The sequence below is a fragment of the Canis lupus genome, chromosome 5, assembly GCF_048164855.1.
Source record: "Canis lupus baileyi chromosome 5, mCanLup2.hap1, whole genome shotgun sequence".
Taxonomy (NCBI): domain Eukaryota; kingdom Metazoa; phylum Chordata; class Mammalia; order Carnivora; family Canidae; genus Canis; species Canis lupus.
The window spans coordinates 45,955,976-45,981,962 of NC_132842.1; the positions used below are offsets into that span (position 1 = coordinate 45,955,976).

Consider the following 25,987-nt stretch of genomic DNA (forward strand, 5'->3'; position numbering starts at 1 on the left):
CTCATGAGGTACAGCGTAGAGGTGGGGTATCAGACTAAGTGGGATTTGAGGACTTGCCTGTCTCCCCCTTCCCTCATCAAAGCATGATATATTTCATTGGGACCAGGGCTCTAGAATTACAGTAGCCTTGCAACTGGGTTGGTCCTACTTTCATCTCCATTACACATGTGGCCACAGCCCAGGAGTAGTGTACATGTCATATACCGCCAGCTGAGGTGGAAAATTACAGCCTGTCACAGAAGGGCCCAGGTGAGTTCATGCAGTGACTGACCATGGATGTCTCACTGATGACATTGCTCATCACTCCAAACTTATGAGCAGCTACCAGTTGGAACTAGGTGGACGACACAGAATCCCTCCCAGGGCTGTAGTGAGAAATGGAATCTAACCTGGATTGCGAAGCACAGAAGTTTGAAGTGTACCAGGAATGGAGAGTATGGAGAGGATAACAGGAGCGCATCACAAAGAGAAGGGGCGGTTGGCTTGCCTATTCCAAATGGGCTGAAAAGTAGGAAAGAGTATAAAATATGAAGGCTATAAATGGGGAGAATGGTCTTTAGAAGACCAGACAGAACACAGCAAGATTACAGGAAAGGATTAGGATTCCCTCCCTTACCTTTGGATTGCTTAAGGGGGAAGTACATTTTAAGGGTAGGGGTAGGCCATGGAAGGGACGCTTTGTCCAAACATAAAATGTCACAAATTTGGATCAACATTATTATCTTGGTAAAGGACAGATGACTTTGTAAAGCTAAGGAAAATGAAGGCTTTTCAGAACAGGCTGGCAAGAAATCCTGCCCCTTGGCAAGTTTAGATTTCCTCTCCAAATCTCACATATTAGTTTAGGGCCAAATCCAACCTTTTGTTTTCAAACAATGCTTTATTCTAAAGTTCTGAAGAGAATCCTGCCTCTTGGATGCGCCTGAAGTTTCACAAAGCGAGTGAGAAAGACTTCCATGGAGTCACACAGAGTGAGAATCTGGCCCATCAATTTCTGGGCTGCTTTTTTACAGCACAGTTTGTGTGGGGAAGCCAGAGGCTGTGTTGCTCAGCCCAGTGTGCAGGAAAGCTGGCTTCCAGCAAAGCCGCAGCCAGACTCAGGTGACCCTTGTCCTCTTCCTCCATCTTACTGAAGTGAACCCTTCCTTCCACTAATGGCTAGAAGAGAGGGCGGCGCCATTTTGATTTAGGTATTTGTTTAATGTTTCCTAATCTTTTACCTGTCCACTTCAGACCTCTGTTTGAATTGCTCATTCTTACAGAATATAAAATACAGTTGTTTAACTTGCCTATTTAGGACCAGTGAAAATAGGGACCTAATTTAAAAAATGGTATATGTGTGTGTGTGCGTGTGTGTGTATGACATGACCATAGTGTTCTATGTTAGCTAAGATTCTTTACCTAAATGTTAATATATTGGAGTATAAAAATTCATCCAAGGGGCCATCCTGAAGCAGGAAGACTTGTAGGCACACTAATATAGAGCAGGGAGGGACACTTAGGTGGCTCAGTTAGGCACCTGGCCCTTGATTTCAGCTCAGGTCCTAATGTCAGGGTCATGAGATTGAGCCCTGTGTCAGACTCTGAGCATGGAGCCTGCTTAGGAGTCTCTCTCTCCCTTTCCATTTGCCCCTCACCCCTGCTCACACACTCTCTCTCAAAAAAAAAAAAAAAAAAAAGAGAGAGAGAGAGAGAGAGAGAGAATGAGACCAGGGATGCAAGAAAAAAGTTAATAGGTATGACTTTTATATTCCTTGTCATAAGTGCCTTCTCCATTTCCTCCTCTTTCCATTTTCCACCTAGAATTCATACTAATTTTTCCTAACATAAAACTACTTTGAATTGATGTCCTTAATTATATAAAACAGGAAATCAAAGAAAGCTGAGAAGCTCCTTTAATTACTTTAGATTAAAATATTAAATAAATATGAAAATATTTGAAACATCCGTTTGAAATGAAGATTACATGTAGTTTTAGCACAGTTAGAAGAACTCAGAGAATCTGGCTAATTACTTTCCCATGCAAATGTAGGTGACTGATCCATGGTCTCCTATCTAGATATAGTTAGAACAGATCAGAAACTAAGAATCTCCCCATCTTTAACCAATATTTTTCCTACTTAGCTCTCTGGTCTTAGGCATAGTTATTGAATCCTTTCATGCCTTAGTTTCCTCAGCAATGAAATGGGCATCATGATGATATCTAATTCATAGGACTATTGTGAGGATTAAATAAATTGATGTATATAAAGTTCATAGAAGAGCACCTGATACATAGTAGGCTGTGTGTGAATATTAGCTATTATCGTTTACCACCTTGCCTTTCTATTAATTTACTACTTAAAATAATGTTTAAAATTGCTGTTTTAAAGTGTTTGACTGCTGGAAATATAAAATTAGTGTATAGTAGTGTATCTTGGATGGGAATCAGGAATTTTTTTGTTTCTTTTCTTTCCTATTCCCAAAGATGATTTTGTAGATCAGCCTTCTTTCTTCAAGCCTAGACTACTTCTTAGATAATCAATACAAGTTGTAGTGATTAAATAGACGAAATATAGGGAAGAAGGAACATGTTTTCTATCTCCTCTCCCAAAACGAACATTGAGTCCAGGGTGTGCCATTCACTGCCATCGTAATTATCATGACAAAGTGATTTGGAATAAGTTGAGCTGACAAATTGAACTAGGGAAAAATACATATCCATTACTCATGAATCACTTGAAACGCCACCTCCTCAGTGAAGTCCTCTCCAATCCCACCCATCAGATCGAATTGGTCCCTGATCAAGGTTCCAGTGCATCTTTGTTTATATTTCACTTGTGGCACTCATCTTTTCCTGTGCCTCGTTCTTCCATTGCACTGAAGCACAGACTCACGAGAGCAGAATCTGTGTCTTATTCATCTTTGTTTCCAGAATTGAGACTACCTCACGGTAGTTACAAGTGTGCAGTCATGTCTATTGAGTCTAACTCATAGAACTTACTTAGAAATATATGAGAATATTAGCTTTGTGTATTTTTTAAAAGATTTATTTATTTTTATTGAGAGAGAGAGAGAGCACGAGTGGGAGCGGGAGGGGCAGGGAGAAAGGGGGAGGATCTCAAGCCAACTCTGAGCTGAGCACAGAGCCTGACACAGGGCTCAGTCCCAGCACCTGAAATCGTGACCTGACCTGAGCTGAAACCAAGAGTTGGACACCTAACCGACTGTGCCACCCAGGCACTCCGAGAATATAAGCTTCTTTTAAAAATACTCTTATATGTTGAGCATAGATCATGGATTTGAAACTGCTAAATTCATGACTGTGTGAAACATTATTTTCATTTCATAGATGAGAATAACTGAGGCTCAGGGAGGTTAAGGGCTTTGCTCAAGGCCACACTGTAAGTGGCAGAAACAGAATGTAAAGCCCAGTTTTATTTGATACCGCTCCTTGATAAGAGGAAAATAGGGACTGAACACTCCTTATTTTTAATACTTAATCTCTTATAATCCCTTCTGAAACAGGTTCCGACTATAGGAACGCATCCTCGTAGGACAGTTGTTTTGCAATATTTCACCTCCACGTAACACTGAGGGTTTTCTGTGAACAGCACCGACCTCCAGAAGATTGCCAGTACCACTCTCCACGGGGAAATAATGAAAACCCCAACATATGAACCCTTTGAAACGTTCTCGTGGACTGACACGATCCTGTGGATTGGTCTGGCTTTGTTTTGTTGCTGTCAGTGACTTGCTCCTCTGTCTATTGTGATAGGTCTTATGTAGGCTATCACAACAATTCCCATACCGGTAGAACTTGTTGGCGTGTGCTCATGGGATTGGCTTCCAACTGCTTCACCTCAGAACTGCAACATGAACCAACTCTTTTCCAGCTAGAAACCTAACCAGCCCTGCACAAATGTAATACATTAGTGTCTGAGACAAGTCTGTTAAATTCCACCGTGACCTTTCAAAGGCTATAATTTGAAAAGCATACTGAGTCCTTTAAATATGCTGCTGTTTCTTCAATTACACAATTTTTTAGTAATTCTTCTTTTGAATCTCTTAGCCCATTCTATAACCTTGTGTTTGATTATCCTTTGCAAATTCTCTGCAATATCTGACTTGATAGTTTTCTCGCACTAAGCAGAACAGTGTGCCTGTTAGTTATGCGTATGTTGGGAGCTAGGAAAGCCAATAAATTAACTTCACATTAATAAACAAAGTAGAGAGTGTAGTAATGGAGTAAGTGTCTCAAAAATGATTTAGTCTCTTAATTTGATGTTACCCACTAGCCATCCAACTACACCTTTTTTTTTCCCCCTAAATGCCGTGGCTGCCCATGGAAAAGAAAACAAATAAATGTTGAGAAATGTTGAGAATCAAAAAGCTTTTTTTTTTTTTAAACAAATAAAGCCTAAAGCATTTCCTATTTTCAATGTAGAATCAGTGTGAAATTAAGATGATCACACCAAGAGAGCAATAGAAGCTACCCTGGGGGAAACGTAAGATGATGGCCATCAAAAGCAGCAGAGGGAATAGAAGTCATTCAGTGCAGAGCCCAGCACATACCCTTCACACCAAGGGCAGGTTCTGAGTGCACGAGTGTGGAGCAGCTGGATGGGTGTCCGGGTGTCCAGGTGTCCGAGCATCTTACCCCTCCCCCCAGGGAGGCCTAGGTTGGGTTTGCAGTCATTACTGCTCACAGCAGACCAGCAGCTTCCCTGCCATGCGCACTCTTCATTCTCAGTGGGCTTGTTCAGCTCCATTTCCTGGAGAGAGCATTTCCTCACAGGAACTTCTCTCACACGCTGTGAGCTTGCCTAAGTTAGGGGCATGACATATTGATTTGCAGCACAATTATGTGGCCTGTCAAGGGACTACCAGAGAATCCAGTGGATGCTTCCCTGTGGATTGCCCTTTCCAAAGGCACAGTTTCCTAGCCCTGCAAACCCCAGGGGAGTAAAGAGCTTAACACCGCTGCGAATTTTCAAAGGAAAAGCATCAAAGGTGTTTCCTCTTCCTCATCTTCTTGTTCTCCTGAGTGTCTAAGTGTAAGAAAAGAACAAAGCAAGGAAGGGAGGAAACAAAAAAGTAGGGACAGACACAGCCCCATTCAGATAGCAGCAATAAAGCCATGTTGTGTGACCTCAGAGAACACACCTGGCCCTGGTCATTCCTAGTCTGCCATAAACCTCTACAAATAAACTAGAAAGTTCTTTCCTCAAGGTCCGAGAGACTTAAATATCACCATTTACTAAATCCTGGAAATGTCAGGACTGTGAAGAGCACCGCCCGACACGGTAGGCAGGGCCAAAAGAAGACAAGTCAGGTCTTGGATTCTAATTACCATTTTCTCCTTAATTTTTAATTGGCAGATCACCCTACAGGGGTAGTTATCTTCATCTGTAAAGATGGAAGTGCCAAGTGCATTCCATAGGTGTGGAGAGGCAAAGCAGCATGTTGTGGCATAAACTAGAGTCATGTGAAAAATGCATGCAACTAGGTGCATACCCAGACAAGGAAGGATAACTCCAGTGAGTCCTGTGCAAATGTGGTGGTTGGCTTTCTAACTGCGAAGACACTTAGTGTCTAAAATTTAAAAGGGATGATAAACTAGACTGCTCACTGCTGGGATGTGCTTGTGCACTTTTTTATGACTCCATGTAGTTCTGGGAGCTTCATGAGGTTTTGTTCAGATGGAGAATTTAAATTTTCCCATTATGGCCTCTCCTCACCTTGACCCCAGACCTCCTTCATTGCTTCGTGAGGCTGCTGTTTGCCTCTTCCCCATCCAGTCTGCCATGTGGCCTAACCCTCTCTCTGTGTCTAGTGCACCCCAGTCTCACAGAGTGAGGCCCCTTCTTTCCATGTTTGCATTTAGTTTTTATTCCACTTTTAGATAAAGACAGAGTTGCATTCATTTAATCCAGTTTAGATTTGCCCACTCTTCAACTTGACTGGTGCTTCCAACCTCCCCCTGATGCCACCCAGTGCCTAAAACTGCTCGGTGTCTCCTGGTTGCCTTTGCTGAGATGCACATGATATTAGGACCCAGGTCATAACACTGCAGTTGTCACAGGACATCTTTATTCAAAGGTGTCTGCTCTTGGCTATTGGGACCTGATATGTCAGTACAGTCTTGGTATGTGGAAGCACTTAAGTTCCAGAGTGATAGATTTCATATGATTACATAAAGAGAATTGATTTTTAAATAGGTGGCTACATTTTTCTTTCCTGTCCTTTCTATTCTCTCTCTTTCTCTCTCCCCACTTCCTCTCCCCCTCCCTCCCTCCCTCTTTCCCTCCTTCCTTCCCTCTACTCTCTCTTCCTTTCTTTCTTCTTTGTCAACCCAGAGTTGGCTCCTCTTAGAACATCCATGTAATACTTGGTGAGCACAGCAAGGGGCAGAGAACTCTGCTCTGATAGGCTCTGTTGCATGAGAAAGCCTCATTAGAAATAGAAATGTGGGGGAGTGCCTCCTTGTCCTCATGGTCCCTGAGCTGTCCTGCCTAGCAGGTGCCACCTCCTACTCCACTGCAAACAAGGAGCTCACAATAGTTCTCCAGCAGCAACTCTGTTGTCATTATCGCCAAGTGAGGTTTGGAGCCAAGCAGCCCAAATGCCATTCTAAGTTTGTAAAACATGCAAGGATACATAAGACGGGGGTGAGTCTGCAAAGCTCAGCACACATGCTGTGAAACCAGGGAGGAAGCCCCAGGCAGAGCTCATGAAAATGGACTATGCAGGAAGTCCCGGGAAGATAATGAGAACCAGATGGATATAATCATTTGGAAGAAGGGAGGTGATGATCCAGAGCAGATTTATCCTCTTGATTCATCAGGTCACAAGGCCCTACCACATTCTTTATAATATCCATTGACCCATACACCATCCCTTTTTGTAGTTCATGTGCTGTTAGTTTTTCTTTTTAACATATTGTTTTAAAACTGGCTTGGCTACCTTGCAGAGACAAACACCATGAAGTCTTTCAGAGCCCCTCTTTTTAAAAATAAACACAGGCAACTATGTGAAATTACTCTGGCTTCTAAAAAGCAGGATGAAAACTACAAAAAGTTTGAGGCGTGAAGGTTTGTTTTATTATTATTTTCACTGTCACAGCGAAAATTCTTGCCATTTTGCTGCTTCGGTGGCTTTTAGTCCATTTGCAAAACTAACCAGCCAAATACATTACAGTCTCTTGATTTATGGATGTATTTTGTCAACATTTTCATATTTTTGATATCAGGTATTCATTGCATAATTAAATGAAAAGCAACCTGCCAGCTCCCGGAAATAGAAATTGTCCTTTGTGCTAATTGCCTGGACATGTATCAGTGTAACTGTATATGAAAGTAGCTGCCCATGTATTGCCGCCTCTATTAAAATATTTGCAATTATGGTACCACCTGTGGTTGAATTTCATTCAAAATTGTCACTCATTAATTGCCACATGAAATACCTTAAAAATTACTATGATCTAGCAGAGAAATGAAAAGTTTTTAAATGCAGAAGGTTGTCATCTGCCAGGTGGCTTATAAACAGGCAGCGGGAAGCACTAGTTACTTCAAAATGGAGCACAAATTTTTCAAAGCTTGGTTAGATTGATAGAACGCAACCCACTCAAGGGCTGGTTAGGATTATCACCAGGGGCTTGATTGAGGCCAACAGCTTCCAACTAAAGTTAGAGATGGTTCAGTTCCTAAAATGTTGAAGTCAGTTAAACAGTACCAACTGGCCATCCAACAAGTTTAACAACATAGGGAAAGCAGGTAAAAACACATGTATCTTCAAGTACTCCAAGTAAAGTCCTCATGATGCTAAGAATTTCAACATTATGATTGCAGGTTATAGTAAGTGTAGAGTACGTTTTATAGGGTTTTAGATTGATGATACATCTTAAAGTCCTGTGAAAAGGAATAGAATGAAATGAGAGAATTCACTGATAATACCATGGTTGATGGTGGTTAAAAATGACAAGATTAGGGACACCTGGGTGGCTCAGTGGTTGAGCACCTCCCTTAGGCTCAGGTCATGATCCCAGGGCCCTGGGATGGAGTCCCCCATCGGGCTCCCTGTGTCTCTGCCTCTCTCTCTGGATCTCTCATGAATAAATAAATAAAATCATTTTTAAAAGACAATATTATAATCTCACTTGTATTTTGACATGGAACATAAGTTGGCAATGAATTCTTCAGGCCTGAGAGTATATTTATTTTGTCTCATCTTTCAACATTTACCTCAGTTGAGCTAATTGAACTCAAATACGCCTAAAGACCTTTCTTACACTTGCAGCGTTGTCCCATGCTTTGGAAAGTAAGCACAAATACTACAGGCTCCATTGATTTGTCACCTTCACTCTTTCTTCAGCCACAAAATCAGAACAATTCATAGGTATAGATTTCATCAAAAAACAAAACAAAACAAAAAAAACTTGGTGCCTTTGTTGAGGAGAAGATGCAATCTCCTGCCACACCTCTCATTTAAAATACATGTCTGGAGTACTGTGCCATGTCTCCCAGCCCATTCGCTCTCATGTAGGATGACCTACAGTTTCAATTTGCCTGGGGCAGTCTCGGTGTGTGTCTGTTGTCCAAGTGTCCCTTCTACTTGAACATTTTTCCAGACAAAAGCATCTCTTATTGGATAGTAAATAACATAATCACTCTATTCATGTATGACATGCTAAGTAGACTAAAGAAAAAAAATTCTCAAGAAAAATACATGTCAGTCCACTCAAATTCTTTATATGCGGAGTCTACCAACTACCCAGAGAAAAATCTTCCATACCGATCTTGCACATCATTCTGTCAAAGCAAAGAGCATCAGTATATATAATGCTTTAATATCTCCAAGTCTTACTAAACATTTGGTGGTGGAATGTATACTTTGCTATATGTTATATGGAATTCAGGTTAGTGGACAGGGAAAATGACCATGTGTCATTGTGCAGATGCTCCTACCTCTTAAAGCTAAAAAAAGTACAACCTTAGCCTGGCAGTGTGAGTATAAGACCAAGAATGCACAGCCATCCAGGAGTCTGAAGGTGGTGTAATCATGACTCACTCACTCCTTTAGATGACACATGTTGAAAAAAGGCAGCAACAGAGTGCAAACCTGGCATATTCCTGCCTAAGGACACTAAATATGTAGTAATGAAAGGCCCACATACCTCTAACAGGCATTCTTAGAAAAGATGACATGCCATCCTCTACTTGGAAGTATTAAGACACGCTCCCATTAACAGTGATATCAGCAAGGAATCTTGTTGTACAATAATTCATTTCTAAATACAAAATCCTAGTTAGAGTAGCTAGAAAAGTTGAGGTCAGAAAACTAACCTAGGTTTCTCTGATGGAAAGAAAGGAAAAGCAAAGCAAAGTCTTCACATTCTTCCAGGAATTTCACTTCTCTTAGTGATATCATCATTCGACTAGGTTGTCATTTCTCTCTTAATGCAAAATTTGGGCACCACATTTCTGGTTTTTTGTTCCTGAGTTAATTTCATATGTAGGCATTTACTTCTATTTCTAGAGCTCTGTTGTAATATTAATTAGATTGAGCCATTGTTTTAGAGTTTTTCTTTTACCTTTACCCCATCACTAGTTATGATAACTGAAACTTGAAATTTTTATGCTCTTGGCAAATTTTAGATGTACCAGTCTTGTTTAACTGGGTAACTGATGTTGGAAGAAGGCAAACAGATTGAGTGCTCCCACTTCCCTCTAGAGAAAAACCTGGATCGCAAATGGCTGGGCTTCCCGACCTCCCATATCCTCTTAGACCATGGCTTTTACAAGTTGTCCAGGTCGAGACATGGCCCTTTGTAAGTAGGACTGGAAAGAAGCAGATGGGGCAAGATGGGCAGTTCTATCAGTTTAAGACATCTCAGATTCTTGGTTCTCTCCCTCCCCTCCCAATCCCAAATAACCCCACCCTCCACACCACCCCAGCTTGGCATTTTTAATGTCTGTGGGATTTTCCATTTCCTGCATGGCTGATGCAGAACTACAGGGTATCTGCTAGTGTCCTCATGGCCTGCAAGGACTTAAGAATTAAATTCAGGAAGGGGCAGTAGAGAGACAGTTCCTCTCTCTTGTGTACTGAGAAGCCATTTTACAGCAGAATAAAATTAGACACCCTCGAAGGACGTTTTAAAACCCAGAATTCTGTTAGCAAGGTTGTTGTAAATTTTCCATTTTCCTCTTTGATCCTCAAATAAGCATGCAAGGTGGGGAGGCCTGTATAATCCTTTAAGATCATTTCAGTTTGAAGATGTATTAACACTCATAAATTTTCTTCTTGGTGAGTTTTCATTCTGCTGAGCATCTAATTATGCTAGATAGTTTTGACAATGCTATACTTTCTATAGAAACCTAGGATCCACTAAAAAAAAAATAATTTCATACTTGCAAACCAGAACCAGCATATGCAGAGCTAAACAAATTCCTTATGTCTAGTTTGTTACAGTAGCCCCAGTCCATGCTAAATATGTTCCCTGCACATGTTAACGAAGAACTGAGTAGATTTTAAGCTGTGGTTATATAGTAGTAGGCTCTACACTCTATCTGGACTAAGTAGGAGAATGGCAGGCTTTTTTCCAAGAAAGATGAGACAAAAACAGAGAGAGAGAATGGCAGAGGAATTCTTCCTCTGAGGGTCATTATTCCAGATGTACCACATTCCTTAGCCTAAGATTTCCTTCTTTCCTCAAACATTAACTCAGTTTGTTTGCTGCAGCACACATTCTAAGTTAGGGTTTCTCAACATCAGCACTATTGAATTTATTTAATTGGACCCACGCACTGTAGACTATTTAGCAGCACCCCACACACACACTTAGGCCAGTGGCCTCCCTGTCCAGTTATGACAATCAAAAAAGTCTCCAGATATGAACAGGGGGATATGGTAACCATGGGCTGTAGAGAGCATTAGGAGAGCACAGAGGATGGATAAGGACAAACAAAAACTAGGGGGAACAGGATGAGCTGGGGCATAGAGGCAAGATGGAGTGGTATGATAAAAGGGTTGGTGTGTGGCTGGCATCTCAAGGTCATGCGGCTACAATGTGATAAGACATAAGGGTAAAAGAGAGGCATGCACCAGATCATGGAAGGCCAACTTCTGCTTACTTCTTGTGAACTAAATTTAGCTCACATCCACACCTTAGTCATGGCATTTTTAAAAAGCATCACATAAATGAGTATTTTAAATATTGGCAACTGAATCCTAGCAGCATTTTTTGTAGAAGATGAATTAAGTCATATTTATGGATCGGGTTTATTCTCATAGGCAAAGACATAGAGTTGAATTATTTTTTCCTAATATTGATAGTACATTCTTTGAAAACTACTTGGAATAGGTTCCTATCTTCACTCCATCATAAATCCTTGCTCTAAGTATTTTTTTTTTCTCAACAGGTGCATTGGCATCCATATTGATTTCTAGCTGTGCTTGGTCTTACATAAAAATGCTGGCTTTGTCTGAGCAGTGTTTGAGAGAAGAGATTTATTCATCTGCATTCTATTTCAGGCAGAGCCATTGACTCAGGGAGTGAGACACTTGACCTACTTGTGGCTCACTTAAGCCCAGCAGGAGAACTGCAAAAGTGGGGACTCTGATTCTAATAGCATCAGCACTCACATTTCCTGGCAAACGGAAATTTAAATTTACATAGAATGGGGCGCTGGCATCATCCTTTTGTTACCTTCTCTGGGTGAGTTAGTCCTGTAACAGTTTTGTTAAAGCAAGTGAGGTTTTAAAATGCATGATAAATTACAGAGTCTGATGAGACACTAAAACCAGTCTTCCTTTTTCCTTCCACAAAAATCAAACCTCTGCTGGGAATGTGGTGTCTACCTTTGGTCTCCTCCTTTGTTGAAAAAATGTGGGAGAGTTCCAGTTCAGTTCCCCCATCCTTAGGACATCCCCTCTGAGCCAAGCCCTTGATTGTGAATATAACCTAATGAACGAGACCTGATATACTGAAGAAAGAAACATCATTTTGAATCAGTGTAGTAAATGCATGACTGGGGAAAACACAGAAGGAAATAGCTAATCCAGTGGGAGTGGTCTGCAGTAGAGAATCTTTAAGAGGGAGAGCCAATGCATCCTAGAAGAAATACTCTGGGAACTGCCTGTGCAAAGGTGACAGGTTGATGCCAGGTAAAGAAGGGGGGCAGTTGTTTCTGCAGAGCGAAGAGTAAGAGCTAGCGGATAGCTTTGAACATGGAGGATGGAAGCAGCAAGTGAGGAAGGCATAAGAGGCGGGGAATGAGGCCAGCAACCCCCTCAAAAGGAATGAAGGTTTTATCCCATGCATGTTGGACCGTAAGATGATAAAGACAGAGGGGTATTTTTCTTGAAGATTTTATTCTGAAGCAATCTCTACACCTAACATGGGGCTTGAACTCACAACCCCAAAATCAAGAGTTGCATGCTCTTCCGACTGAGCCAGCCAGGCAGCCCAGATGGGTATTTTTGAGAAATCACTATAGTAGCTGGGTGGAAAATGGGCTTAGAGTGATGTAACTAGATGTAAAGATGCTAGTTAATGGTTTGTTGTATTTGCTCAGGTGAAGTAAGTCTGTACTTACAGAGTGGCAGTGGAGATAGAGAAACATTTACGCAGGCTGGCTTGGTGACTAAATGAACTTAAAGATTTTAGAAGCTATTATTAAGAGGAAAAATGGAAAGTGTCTATCTTAAGGACAAATTGAAGTTACTATAATTATTCCACCTGAACACAACCATCCATGACTTTTGGTAAACAGTAACTCAAATAACTAGGAGTTAAAGTGACTTGGAGTAGAGGAGTGGGGAAGATGGACAAGGTTCAGAAAAAAAGGATAAGGAAGTATAAAAACATGAGTTTTTTTAAAAAGGAGTAGAAGGCACACTTGAAGTAACTTCCTACGAGTGATATAAATATGGTTTTTACTAGAATTGCCAAAGAAATAAGTGTGAAGCATGTGTGCAAATTTGCTCCTTGCTTAAGTGAAGTAGTCTCATGTCTATTAAAGAACTGTGGACATGGTGGTGCTTGATAAACGATCATTGACTGCAAACCTAATAGAAGGTAAAAAGGGGGAGAGAGAAAAACAGATGAACTAAATGAAATTATGCCTACAGGGCAGCAGCCTTAATAAGAAGAAGGATATTTGAAGTAAGATTTAAAGCAGCATTTCTCAAATAATGATTATTAGACACTGAAAAATCACAGTAACCTCAGTGAAGTGGTCAAGAGCTGAGATGCTAGAGCCCCGCTGCCTTTGTTGGAATCCTGACTCCACAAGTTAATAGCTAGATGAACTTGAGCAACTTCTGTAACCACGTGGAGCCTCCGTGTCCCCACATGTAAAATAGAGGGACCGTTGGAAAAGTACCTATATTATTAGACTTTGTGAGGATTCAATGTCTGTACATTTAATGTGCTTGTAACAGCAGCTGGTACAAAGTGAGAATTATTTAAAGGTGACTTTTATGAATAATATTATTAGAGCTAGAATTGGTTGAGTATGGCGCTACTTCTTTTTCAATTGTTTGGGGGCCAGAGGAGGGGCAGATTCCAGTTCTTTGAGGTTATAGCCAATGGTTTTGAGATCATTACCATTCTAAGGAATTGATTTATAAGCAAAGTCACCTGACAGTCTTGCCCATCACTTCTAGTCACAAGGTGCATATATTTTGAAGTGACAGCCAATCCACCAAGAATGTCGTTTGTTCACAGTAGGGTTCGTGATGCAACGGAGACTACCTGTTCTTCTGTAGGAAATCTACTTCCTTCCCAGTCATTTGGCAACTGCAGGACAGGGAAGGGTTGGGACCCATTGTCTGTAGGTTTCCAAAAAGATGGTGTGGTATTCCTCTAAACAACCATTCAGAATGCAATTACCATAAATTTGTTGAATTGGATTTAGCCCAATTTAGCTCAGTATCAAGAAAAGGAGATCATCTTTGGCAGCTGCAGACAGAGTACAAAATATTAGGACGTACAAGACTAATTTCAATTCCATTGCATGGAATCTGCAAATTATCATTTGCTTTTGAAATGAGCTACTGGCTGAGCCCTGGAAATGGCTGCCAGACACATGCAAAATGACCCAATTCAAAGGGAATATTTTTGCACTGAAAGATTGAGGACATAAGTGTTTGCTTTAGTGAGTATAATTGTCTTAAACGAAGCAATGACAGGGAAGGAAAGCAGCCATTTTGCAGCGTTTACAATCCACAACACAAGGGAAATTATGCTTTCTATCTAATGGGGCCCTTTAAACATAGGAAAAACAGGAGAACACACCTTTCCAACTGTAAGTTGCTTTAGCTGGTGCATGCTTCAATTAAAACAACTAGAGGAACACCTTCCAGTAATGAGGTTTTTCACAAAGAACCAACTGCTCATTCTGGCACCAAATGTAAGTAAAGGTGATGATCGAAGATGTCATTTTGCCTGGTGCCTGTACTCCCACCTCCTCCCAAGTACTCACCAACTGTGATGCCTTTAGCTTCTCCAAGGCAGTGAGTTGCAGTCTCCTCCTTCTACATTTCTCTGCAGCTTTCAGGTCTATGCGCATGTGGGCTTTGGTTTGTGTTTGGGTTGAAAGCAGCAGCATGTGGGATACCTTCTTTTAACATGACTCTTATCTTTTTGATAGAGAGACTATTGAGGGGCAGAAATGGGGAAACTCAAATGTGTGTGCACGTGTCTGTGTGTGCTTGTGTTTGTGTACTGTCTGTGCAGCCTATGTTAGGTACCCCCACAGACTATCACAAGGGAGGCGGCTTAGACAGTTAAACTATTTCCCAGCACTCATGTTACAATGCTGTTTCTTCAATAACTAAGTCCTTATTCTAAAGCCAACAGCTACAAACCCCCCTTCTGTGGGGGCTCTTCTCTCTCCTTCAGCTGTCCGTCCCCTCCTCTTCTCTCATTCACCAGCCCCACCAATCCCTTCACCTTACTTCTACCTCCTGTTTTCAATGTTCTTTAAACAAGGATGGTTGAGAATATTTGCTACTCTAATTTCACAGAGCTTTCTAAAGTCTAAATGATAAATGATACTTATTTAGATCCACCTCATGCCCGACACTTCCCTGAGGAATAATCCTTATGCTCAAGGTGTTTACAGACGGAGAGGAAAATGAAACATACTTGAATCACAAAATCTGAGAACTGAAAGAACTCGAGAAGCTGTGTGATCAGCTTCCTTACTTCATGGAGGTAATCTCTCTACAACATAGTGATAAACTGTGACTCAGCCCAGGCTCCTGGGCCTCCTAGGCTGGGGAAATGACTGCCATTGATCTAGTTAATGCACATTTCTCCTGAATAATGGGGTGAAATTGGATTTCTCACAATTTTTCCCATTGGCTCTTGTTCTGCCTAATTGATTTTCCTTCCATATGTGAACTCCTCAGGTACTAGAAGTGTTCTAATAATACCAGAGGTATGTCCTAGACTTTCTTCTCACTCTATACACTCTCCCGAAGCAGTTTTTTCTGTGTGTGGTTTTATAATTCTCAATATCAGGATGACTCTCAAATGTTTAGCTCCAGCTCAGTTCTGTCTGTTGAGCAACAGTTCTGAGTGCTAACCTACTTGCTCCCTGTGTCCCACAGGTCCCTCAGATTCTGTCCCCTTCATCTTCACCATCTGATCCCAAACGTGTCTTCCTTCTCCTGGGTTCCCTGTGTTAGTGACACCCCTCTCCCACCTAGGCGCTCAAACCTCAGAGTCACCTTTGACTCCTTATTCCCTTTCAATCCCAGGCTAGAAACAGAGAGCCACTGAGGATTTTTAAACTTAAGTGGCATAATAAAATGGATTTTTTAAATTTTTTTTTATGATAGTCACAGAGAGAGAGAGAGAGAGAGAGAGAGAGAGAGAGGCAGAGACATAGGCAGGCTCCATGCACCGGGAGCCCGATGCGGGACTCGATCCCGGGTCTCCAGGATCGCGCCCTGGGTCAAAGGCAGGCGCCAAACCGCTGTGCCACCCAGGGATCCCCTAAAATGGATTTTTAAAAGAAAAATCCATCTGTAATAGTATTTCAAATAGATTAGAGGTTTACAGAATTAACATAAGGAAAGCAGGGCAAGGAAGCAGGTTTTGTAGGCCGTGATAGAGAGGTGAATGGATGAGTGTTTGAACAAGAGATTGGAAAATAAAAGCAGAAAGAGACAGATAGGACATTATAAAGAAAGAAGCAGTAGAACAATTCATATCTGTATATAATAGAGTGATTTAAATTGAATCTGACTGTTTTAAAAATAGGGTGGAGAATCATCTACTTGAAATCTTATTAGCCCCTTAGCATGTTTTCCTCTGTAAGGAACTATCATCCATGGTCAACAACTTACAGATTCCTTTTCCATACTCTACTCCTAATTGTCTCTGGAGTGGGAGATGTAAAAAACACAAGTAGTATCTTTACTCTCATTTTCTGAGGATTTATACGAGGTTATTTTCTTCAGGGAGTGACTGAGGAGAGTCCCAGGCTGGTTTATGGGATAGAAGCTTCAGTGATACTAACATTTCACTTTGAAGATAATTTCATATGCAAATAATTCTCATGGGTAGGAAATTCTATCATGTATTTAAACTGTAGCTTTCATGAGACTAAATAATTACTATGAACAAATAGCGTTGGTTAACCTGAGGTGGGGTAATAATGATAATCCCTAATAGATGCATTATATTTAGCTAAAGGAGTCCTCAAAGCAGCATATGAGAAAATTAAGAGCTGAGAATATTTTTACAAGCAAAGAATAACAGAGTGGAGTTCAGTTGTTAACCGGTGTTGATAAAACAGTTACCGACTGGATATTTTAATTGTTGGTTGACCCTACATTAGAAATAGGATTAATTCCTAAGGAACTAAAATGTAGCTGAGATGAGTTGGTAAAGACATTTTCACTTCCTTGAAAAGCTGGAATTTGGGATTATTCTAACATTCCATGTCCTATGTCTTGTAACTTGAAAGTAGAGTGCAGAATAAAAATAGTGACAGAAAACATAGAGGTCAAACCTATTGGGCATTTCAGGATGCTACTTTACAGTTTCTTTCTTTCTTTCTTTCTTTCTTTCTTTCTTTCTTTCTTTCTTTCTTTCTTTCTTTCTTTCTTCTTTCTTTTTTTGTAAAGCTATAGAAGTTTATTAAGCAAAAAATAATACAGAAAGCTCTCAGAAGTGAGAGGGGTCCCGACAGGGTTGCCCATACTTTACACTTTTAAGATGAGCTATTTTGGCAACTAACTCTAACATAACAAGAAAAGATCCAGAACTCAGAAATCTAATTTTTATTGAGAATATCCTATAAACCTATCATAGGGCCAAGTGCTGTGTGAAATGTGACATTTGAGTGGTGCTACAGAAAAACTTTCATGTGAATTATTTTATTTGGCCTTTTGACTATCCTACAAAGTAGTCAAAGCAAATGTTAGAAAATTCTAATCATAAATGAATAAAAGAAGTTCAGAGAGTCCTATAACTTGCCCAAGACTCCAAAATCAGTAAAATCAGTATCTTCTTCCAACTGGAATATTCTTTGCTTTTCCTTGCAGAACCTACTCCATCCCAAGGCAAATCAAGATTAACCCTTAACAAAAGTAGCTCAAATGTTAATGTAGCATTTAAAATTGAGGCATGGGAAATATAGAGGAATAAGAAAAACCAAGGCCAAATATTGTTAGCAGTGGAATAATTTTAATGCAGTGATTCCGGTTCTGGTTTGGCTCCAAAACCTACATCACTTCCTCTACAGCGCTCTGAGCAAACCTCGGGTCATAATCTTCAGTCCTGCTTTACGTTATTCCTATCACTCATTATATTCCATCATAACTGGTATGTTGTGTGTGCCCTGCCACATTCTGAGATCCTCACGGAAGTGGTGGCTAAGTGACTTGTCTAAGGTCACGCAGTTGGACGTGTCAGTACAGGGAATCAAAGCAGAGCTGACAATACAAAACCCATCCTCCTAACCACTATGCTGTACTGCCTGTTTTATGCAAATCAATAATCAAGCAGATAGATGCAAACATGATTCATTTCTAAATGTTATAGAAAATAAAGGGTTGTTATGCTTTTCTTACTGGCTCGTGTTTAAAAATAAATGAATCCCACTGAATCCTCTTTAATAGTAGTGGAATAATTATATTCAGCTATCTTAAATTCTTAATCAGTAAATTAACTCATGCAAATTCTGCATTTGTTGTACAGCTTATGGCCACTGTTTGCCTTCATAAGTGGACAAAGGACTTACCTTGGAAAAGCGATTTTCATCATTCATCTTAAGAAGTGATTGAGATGTGAGCCAGTTTAAGAAGAGGGAAACAAAATAAAACAAAGCCCAGAATAGAATGAAATAAATGAAAGAGCTAAGAAATTGAAGGTACATTTGTTCAGCCCCCTGTTTTAAACTTTGTATAGAGACTTAACCAAATGTGGGTTTCTTTTTCTTACCTAAGAAGTGAGCTAGAAGGAGACAAGTCTCCGACTCTTACAGAGGTATGAAATGTTACCGATGGTAGAAAAGTCATTCTGCATGTGGGACTTTTGTCTTCATGTATTCAGGGTGGCTGCTGTGCTCCCGGGCATCATGTACACATTCCAGGCAGGAAGGAGAAGGACAAAGGGCAAAAGGAAGGAGACCAAATGCATCTGTCCCTTTCAAAACATTAAAAAATCCCTAGAAGATTTCTACTGATGATATGTTGGCCAGAACTATATATCCTTGGCACTTCTACTTACAAAGGAATTTAGAAAATTTAGTTGGGTACATGGCTTCAGTGAACAAAATTAGGAGCGATCATTCAAGAGGATAGTGAAAATGGATACAATGGAGGGAAGCTTCATTATTTCCCATGGAAAGACATTAACAGATAAGAGGCTTATGCAAAAAAATAAGTAAATGAATAAAAATTTTAAAAAAGCAAAAAAAGAATCTATAGAGAAACTGCTAGGACTAAAAATGCTAACTACATATAGATATGTACACAGTTGAATTTCTTTATACCACTGACAATTCAAAAATATATTTCAAAAATATCTATAGTAGCAACACAATTTGTTTTATACCCAGGGATGATGCAGAGCTTATGGAGAAATATGTAAAAAATTTTTAAACATAAATACATAAATAAGTGGAGAGCTTATATAATGTTTATAAAGTATTATTGGCATGGTACTTCAAGTTAATCTGTAAATTTGAAACAATGAGATGGTTTTGTAGAGCTGTGTTTTATACAGACAGATCAGCTTATGCTGATCATAAGATCCCCAGTGAGTTGTATGATGTTTTTCATTTTACAAACGTTGCCGATTTTAACGCAGACAAATCTGTCATTCTTTTCACTTATGGTTTGTGATGTCTATCATTTAAAATATATTCCTTGCCACCCTGAGGCCACAGAGATAGAGTCTACGTATCTTTTCAGAAGAATTTCTTTTCTTTTACTCTGAACTGTGATTTCATGGAAGTTGGTGAACAAGTTCTAGAATATAAGATGGAAGGTCTACAGAGCATGTAGATGGAGCCTGTCGGCTACATGCCCCTTGAGACCTTAGGCGTAGAATAAAATGCAGCTGTTTAGAGTGAGGTTCATGTGCTTGTCTGAGGCCTCCAGCACCAGTCCATGCCAGAACAGCAGGAGAACCCCGATTTGTGTTTGGGTGGTTACAAGGAAACTTGGATTCACAAAGGTATGCTTTGGCCTTTCTTCCGTACACCTCCAACTCTCCTTGGGTGCTCTGTCTTTGCCGTAAAGTATTCTCGAATTGGAACTTACTCCACCGGTTCCCATTTTAACTTTTAACAAGTACTCACAAGCACTGTTCTTATAATCCCTTAATATTTCTCTAAGCCTCAAATTTTAGTCTTTTTAAAAAAAAATTTATTATTTTTATTTATTTGAGAGAGAGTGTGTGTGCACTTGCGTGAGCAGGGGTGGGGGGGCAGAGAGAGGGAGGGAGAGAGAGCATCTCAAGCAGACTCCACGCCCATCACAGAGCCCCAACACCAGCTCGATCTCGTGACCTTGAGATCATGACCTGAGCCGAAGTCAAGAATCGGGTGCTCAACTACCTGGAGCCACCCTGGAGCCCTAAATTTTAATCTTCTTAAATGGCTGTTCTCACCCTGAATCTGAGAGATGCAGATCTCCCTTAACTCTTCCCATCTTGACTGGTGTTGACAGAAACAACCACTGAGACTGTTACTAAAAGCTGCTCAGAGGCTTCCAAGCTCCTCTTTGGGCAACACCAAGGGCCAGAACTGGCTCTCAGCAAGTTTCAGGAGGACTGGGGGTTCTTTCATTTTCTCCTGCCGTGCTCCCCAGCACCTGGGCACTCACACGGCCTCCTCCACCTCGGACTTTTCTGCGTGCAGCTCTCAGCAACCCCCTCGCCCCCTTGCCCCCCATGCCCCAGCCCCGCCCTCCAGTCCCTGCATCTGGCTGCTGGGCCCGGCCTGCTGGGCCAGTCTGCACCAATGAGGGGTGCTGTCAGAAGCCTGGCTCCTCCTCCTCCGTGGCAGGTTCACATTTTTTTTTTAAGTTTTATTTATTTATTCATGATAGACACAGAGAGAGAGAGAGAGAGAGAGAGGCAGAGACACAGGCAGAGGGAGAAGCAGGCTCCAAGCCAGGAGCCCGACGTGGGACTCGATCCCGGGACTCCAGGATCGCGCCCTGGGCCAAACGCAGGCGCCAAACTGCTGAGCCACCCAGGGATCCCCCAGGTTCACATTTTAAGAGGAATCGTAACCAGTCCTAATACAAGCAACCTAAATGTGGATCGTGAGGATAGACTATCTTCTTCAGAGGAGTTGCAGAGAGGTGAAAGTCAGATCAGGTTATGTGACAGGCTTGTGGAAAATAAGAAAGCACCAGGTGGATCTCAAGAGCGATTGTTTTGATTTCTGTCGCTGGCAGGCAAATGAGGGGGCTCTTGACTCAGACTTCTTTTATTCCCCTGAAGGCACAGCAGTCAGGTGCTGCCTAAGCACAGAGAACTGGGAGCGCAAGGTGCTGTGTGAGTTCCAGGAAAGGTGCAGTGGTAGGTAAAGTAAAACCAAGAAGGAAGATAGGACACAAGATATATGCTTAGAGGCCTTATGCAGAAGCCTCGGTAGGAGATTTGAGATAATCGGCATTTTTTTTTAAGATTTTATTTATTTAAGAGAGAGCATGAGCAGGGGAGAGGGGCAGAGTGAGGGGGAGAAGCAGACTCCCCGATGAGCAGGGAGCCCAATGCAGGGCTTGATCCCAGGACCCTGAGATCATGACCTGAGCCAAAGGTGAATGCTGAACCACCTGAGCCACCCAGGCACCCCTCGGCGTGGTTTTATGCTATGGATTATTATGGATATAAAAGAGGTCACCCAGGCAGTACGTTCAGGGAGAGCAAGGAAATGGCCTCGGGCTGGAAGCTTGGGAATTATGCGTAGGTGAGGATCAGGTCAGGGAAGAGTAGGCTGCAGAGGAGATGGGAAAGAAGCAGGAGTGATGCCACTACCTCTGTCACCTCGATTTACTGGCACTTTCTATATGCTAGCACATATCCTAATATTTTTGCATGCATCTTTTTACCCAATCATCACCACAAAGCTATAAGGTAGAGGATATTATCATTATTAATAACAATCTCTAAAACATAGAGATAATTTGGAATAAAGTAAGTAATGTATCCCGTCCACAGAGGTGAGAACAGGCCTGTTGGGGTTCTAGGGTCGATGAAGCTATTGACGACACACGTGTGTGACTCCCTGTATCCGTGCCCATTACGATGTGACTTTCTAGTTTTTACTGCGGACGCAGAGTGTACCTACCTACCTTTCAACTTTGGGCTCAGCTACTTGAATTTTATAGTCAAAGGAATGTGGGCAGAAGTGACAGTGTACCTGTTCCAACCCAGGACTTGAGAGGCATGCCTTGCTTCCACTTGCTCTCTTGTGTTTCTGGCATCACTCCCAGCCTGCCAGCCTCCTCAGCTTGCTTCCTGGAATGATTGTGCAGGGAGTTTACCTGACTTCTGACTACAGCTGGCTGGACAGCAGTTTGAGATGCACTCGCCTCGCAAACCCAGCCTAGATCAGCAGACCCCCAGCGTATGTGCAGACCTGTGACTAAATCATCTGAGATCAGCAGAGCCATCCTAGCTAATGAATGAGAAACAAATGCTTACTGTAATCCATCAAGAGTGATGGTTGTTCCTTACCCAGTGTTATTGTGGGGAAAGCAAACTGATGTAGAAATTAACTCAGGCGGTATGATTCCAGAATCCTGTGCTCCTCTCTGACCTGAAAGATGTCAGGGATATCAGAGGAGTTGAGTTTCAAGAAAGAAAGAGTAGCCATCATGGCCAAATGCTGCAAGATTAAATAAGATAATTATAAAGTATCATTTCAGAGTATTGTCTCTGCAGGTAGGTTTGATTACAGTGTGGTACCTCAGCCAAGCCACAGACAAGCAGCGGGCACAAAAGTTTTACACAAGAACAGTCAGGTGACAAGCAGATGTCTCCAGAATGAAAACTCCATTTAGACAACTGGCAGATGGGATATTGTGGCTGCAAGCACTGCATGCCTTTGGCATGGCCACAGATTCCAGCTCTAATGCTGAAACACCTGGCAAAGAAGCCTTAGGGGAGGCAGCTAAGTAGCACCAGATGTAAAAATCAGACATGAGTTAATTTGCTTTACATTAATGCTGCCCAGAAAAATCCACCTTTGGTAAAGGATAATCCATGTTCATCACCATAGAAAGCAAGGCATAGACATAATCAGGCCATTTAGGTCTCATTATTCTATCCATTTTTTTATTGGTCCATCATGTGATTGGATACAGTAATATAACAATAGTTTTGAATGTAGTATGATTTTTAAAAATTTTAATAAGTTCATAGTTAATTTAAGACATTGCCAAAATAAGTAATTTCCTTTTGATCTAGAGGGAATATGTGCATATTTGATCTTAGCGAAAGGTTGTGAGGCCAAATCATAGTAGAAAACAAACAGAGAATATGTCAGGACACTTGGGCTTGAGTGTTGGCCAGGTCACCAAAGACCACTGTGGCTTGACCTTACTCTAAATTACAGTCATCTTAGCTTTAAAAGAGAACAAGATAACCATAGTAGTTGCTTCAAACTTGTATCACTCATGCAACAGCTTCTCAACTCTAAAATTACATAAAGCCAGTAACAATAGCGTTGAATTCTTTGGACTAAGTAAACTTCTTAAAACATTTCACTGGAAGAATGTATGAATTCTGGGATGCCTGGGTGGCTCAGTTGGTTAAACTTCGGCTCAGGTCATGATCCCAGAGTCCTGGGATGGAACCCCATGTTGAGCTCCCTGTTCAACAAGAGCTCTGCTTCTCCCTCTTCCCCTCACCCCACTTGTGCTCTGTCTCTCTCTCCCTCTTAAATAAATAAATATAATCTTGAAAAAAAAAGAATGTATGAATTCTTTAAAGACCATAATATAAGGATGTTTACAATACCTTATGAAATTATATACTACAAGGAAGCTTCCAAACAAAAAAGGCCAAAGAAAAATTTTAAAAGGGAAACTTTCATCAGAATCTGAGCTAAGGAACTGTGACAACCCTTTTCACAATATTTTGATCTGAAGGTTTGATATAGTGTATTTAAAACAATATCAAAGACTGATACACAAATCCTCTTCCCATGGGAATGGGGCAATATTGCAGAGAATAAGTAAACTAAGTCCTGGGAATGGGAGCTCTGGAAAAATGTTCCAGAAAGCCTTACTTAGAGGACTTGGCTAAGTCCTGGAACACACTGGAAAATCAGGCATCACTGTAGTAGGAGCCTCTGACCACCATGGATTAATAGCAAGGTGAGTTTCCAGGAGCAGGGCTTTGAGAGAAAGCAGCGGACACCTTGAGGGTAATATGAGTTTTCAAAATCCAGCTTGTCAGTGGAGTCAGGAGCTAATTCCAACACGCAACAGCACTTTCAGAAATGAAGAGGAATCCCCTAAACCAAAGGGGGAGAAGCTAGATGTGATGCTGTACTGTTGAAAGATGACATTCATTTTACTCACAACTGCTCCAGGTGGTGAGCAACCAGATACAGCTTTTGCTGGAGAGGGAGCGAGGCCAGTGTGTCCCTGGGGCTGAACTTCCTGTCCCTGTGGCCAGTTAACCCTGGCCTAGGAGAAACCTTTTTAAAGCTAGAAGCATCCCTGATATGAAACAGAATGCACCCTTTCAACTGGAAGTCTCCAGCATCATGAAGGAGATGCACAAGGACATAACCATATTTTGTATCTGTAGTAGAGATTAGGCCAAATTGAAAGAGACAGGAAGCTGGTCTACAGTGCAGTGGAACCAACTAAGAAAGAAAACCAGACAGGGAAAAATTGTCCTCCTTCAACTCTACACCCCATCCCTACTGACATATCCCTTCCAACTACCAAGACCAAGCTTTGAAATAGTAATACAATTCTTTCCTTAATTTTGTTCAGGATTGCAGATTAATTTCTAAAAGGAACACCTTGTTGAAGCTCAGAAAAACCAGGAAGAAAGCCAAGGACAATTGGTACAGGTTGTTTTGGTGTACTGATCGAATAGCCCAGATAGGCTGGTCCTTATTAAAGAGTGAGTAAGCAAAAGAAAAGGTAACTACCACCATTGAGCTCTGAAGAGCTTCTGCGACATGAGGGACACAAACATGGCATGAAGGACCAGGTAAAGAGCTTACTGCTGAAGAGTCCCTCCAGGAAACAGAAGAAATGCATTTAGGTAGAAAACATTTTCTGTTTTTTTTTTTTAAAGTAATAAAATATGGTACAATGAAAAGGAAAATGATAAAACAAGGGCTTGACATAAGGTGATGGCTGAGCGAGCTAAGACAAAGTTTTTTTCCTTTTAAGATTTTATTTATTTATTCATGAAAGACAGAGAGAGAGAGAGAGAGAGAGGCAGAGACACAGGCAGAGGGAGAAGCAGGCTCCATGCAGGGAGTCTGATGTGGGACTCGATCCTGGGTCTCCAGGTCATGCCAGGCTGAAGGTGGCGCTAAACCGCTGGGCCACCGGGCCTGCCCTAAGGCAAAGTTTTAAAGGGTACAGCCACTGTAGAATTAAAATAGTATCAAAACCCACAGTCTATTTGCATAAAATGGAACTGTTGATAAATACAGCTTTGGAAACAGTCACATTTCAGAGAGAAGATAAAGAGATGAGACCAGAAGATGGTCTATCTATCATCAAGAAGATGATAGAGAGAACAACAAAAATACAATCTAGAAATAATTTTTCTAAAAAAGATATTAGAATAAATGGCATGAAAAATAACACTTGAAACTATCAGAGAATTGTACTTCCCAACCTGAAGAAAAACCGTTGTACTGAAAGGACTCTCCCTATCATCAGAGGGAAAAATGAAATAGAGACATCTAATATAGAACGTCAGATGGGCAGCCCCAGTGGCTCAGCGGTTTAGCGCTGCCTTTAGCCCAGGGCGTGGTCCTGGAGTCCCGGGATCGAGTCCCACATTGGGCTCCCTGCATGGAGCCTGCTTCTCCCTCTGCCTGTGTCTCTGCCTCTCTCTCTCTCTGTGTCTTTCATGAATAAATAAATAAAATCTTAAAAAAAAAAAAGCATCAGATACAACAAATGCCCCCAAATAATATAAACGATAAATAAATAGAGCTAGATAAATAGAGTTTTGAGAAGAAAAGATTAAAATAGAAAAATAGAAAAAATTAAAATAGAAAAATCTTATATCCATCCAAGGTGCACCTCATGTATATAAGCAACAGAAAGACTTTACTTGCAGACTCTAGAAGAATACTGCAAATGCAGACTAAAAAATGAATAAAATTGGAAACTCCGACATGACATAGTTGATGAAGAGCTAGCGGTGCGCAAAGGAACTCTGTACTTAGAAAATACAGTTACAAAGAGAAAGCACCCACATATCTTTTTTTTTTGGAAACAAGGTGAAAATGTAAAACTCAAAACAGTGTAACAATAATGAATT

The 25,987-nt window shown here is 41.1% G+C and overlaps 1 long non-coding RNA gene across 1 annotated transcript; it reads left to right on the forward strand.

Annotated features, from left to right (window-relative positions):
- Positions 1-910: 910 nt before the first annotated feature.
- LOC140632968 (uncharacterized) lies at positions 911-24,850 on the forward strand. Its single transcript, XR_012030607.1, has 3 exons — positions 911-1,190; positions 18,200-18,371; positions 24,469-24,850. It is a non-coding gene; the product is annotated as an uncharacterized lncRNA (long non-coding RNA).
- The last annotated feature ends 1,137 nt before the right edge of the window (positions 24,851-25,987 follow it).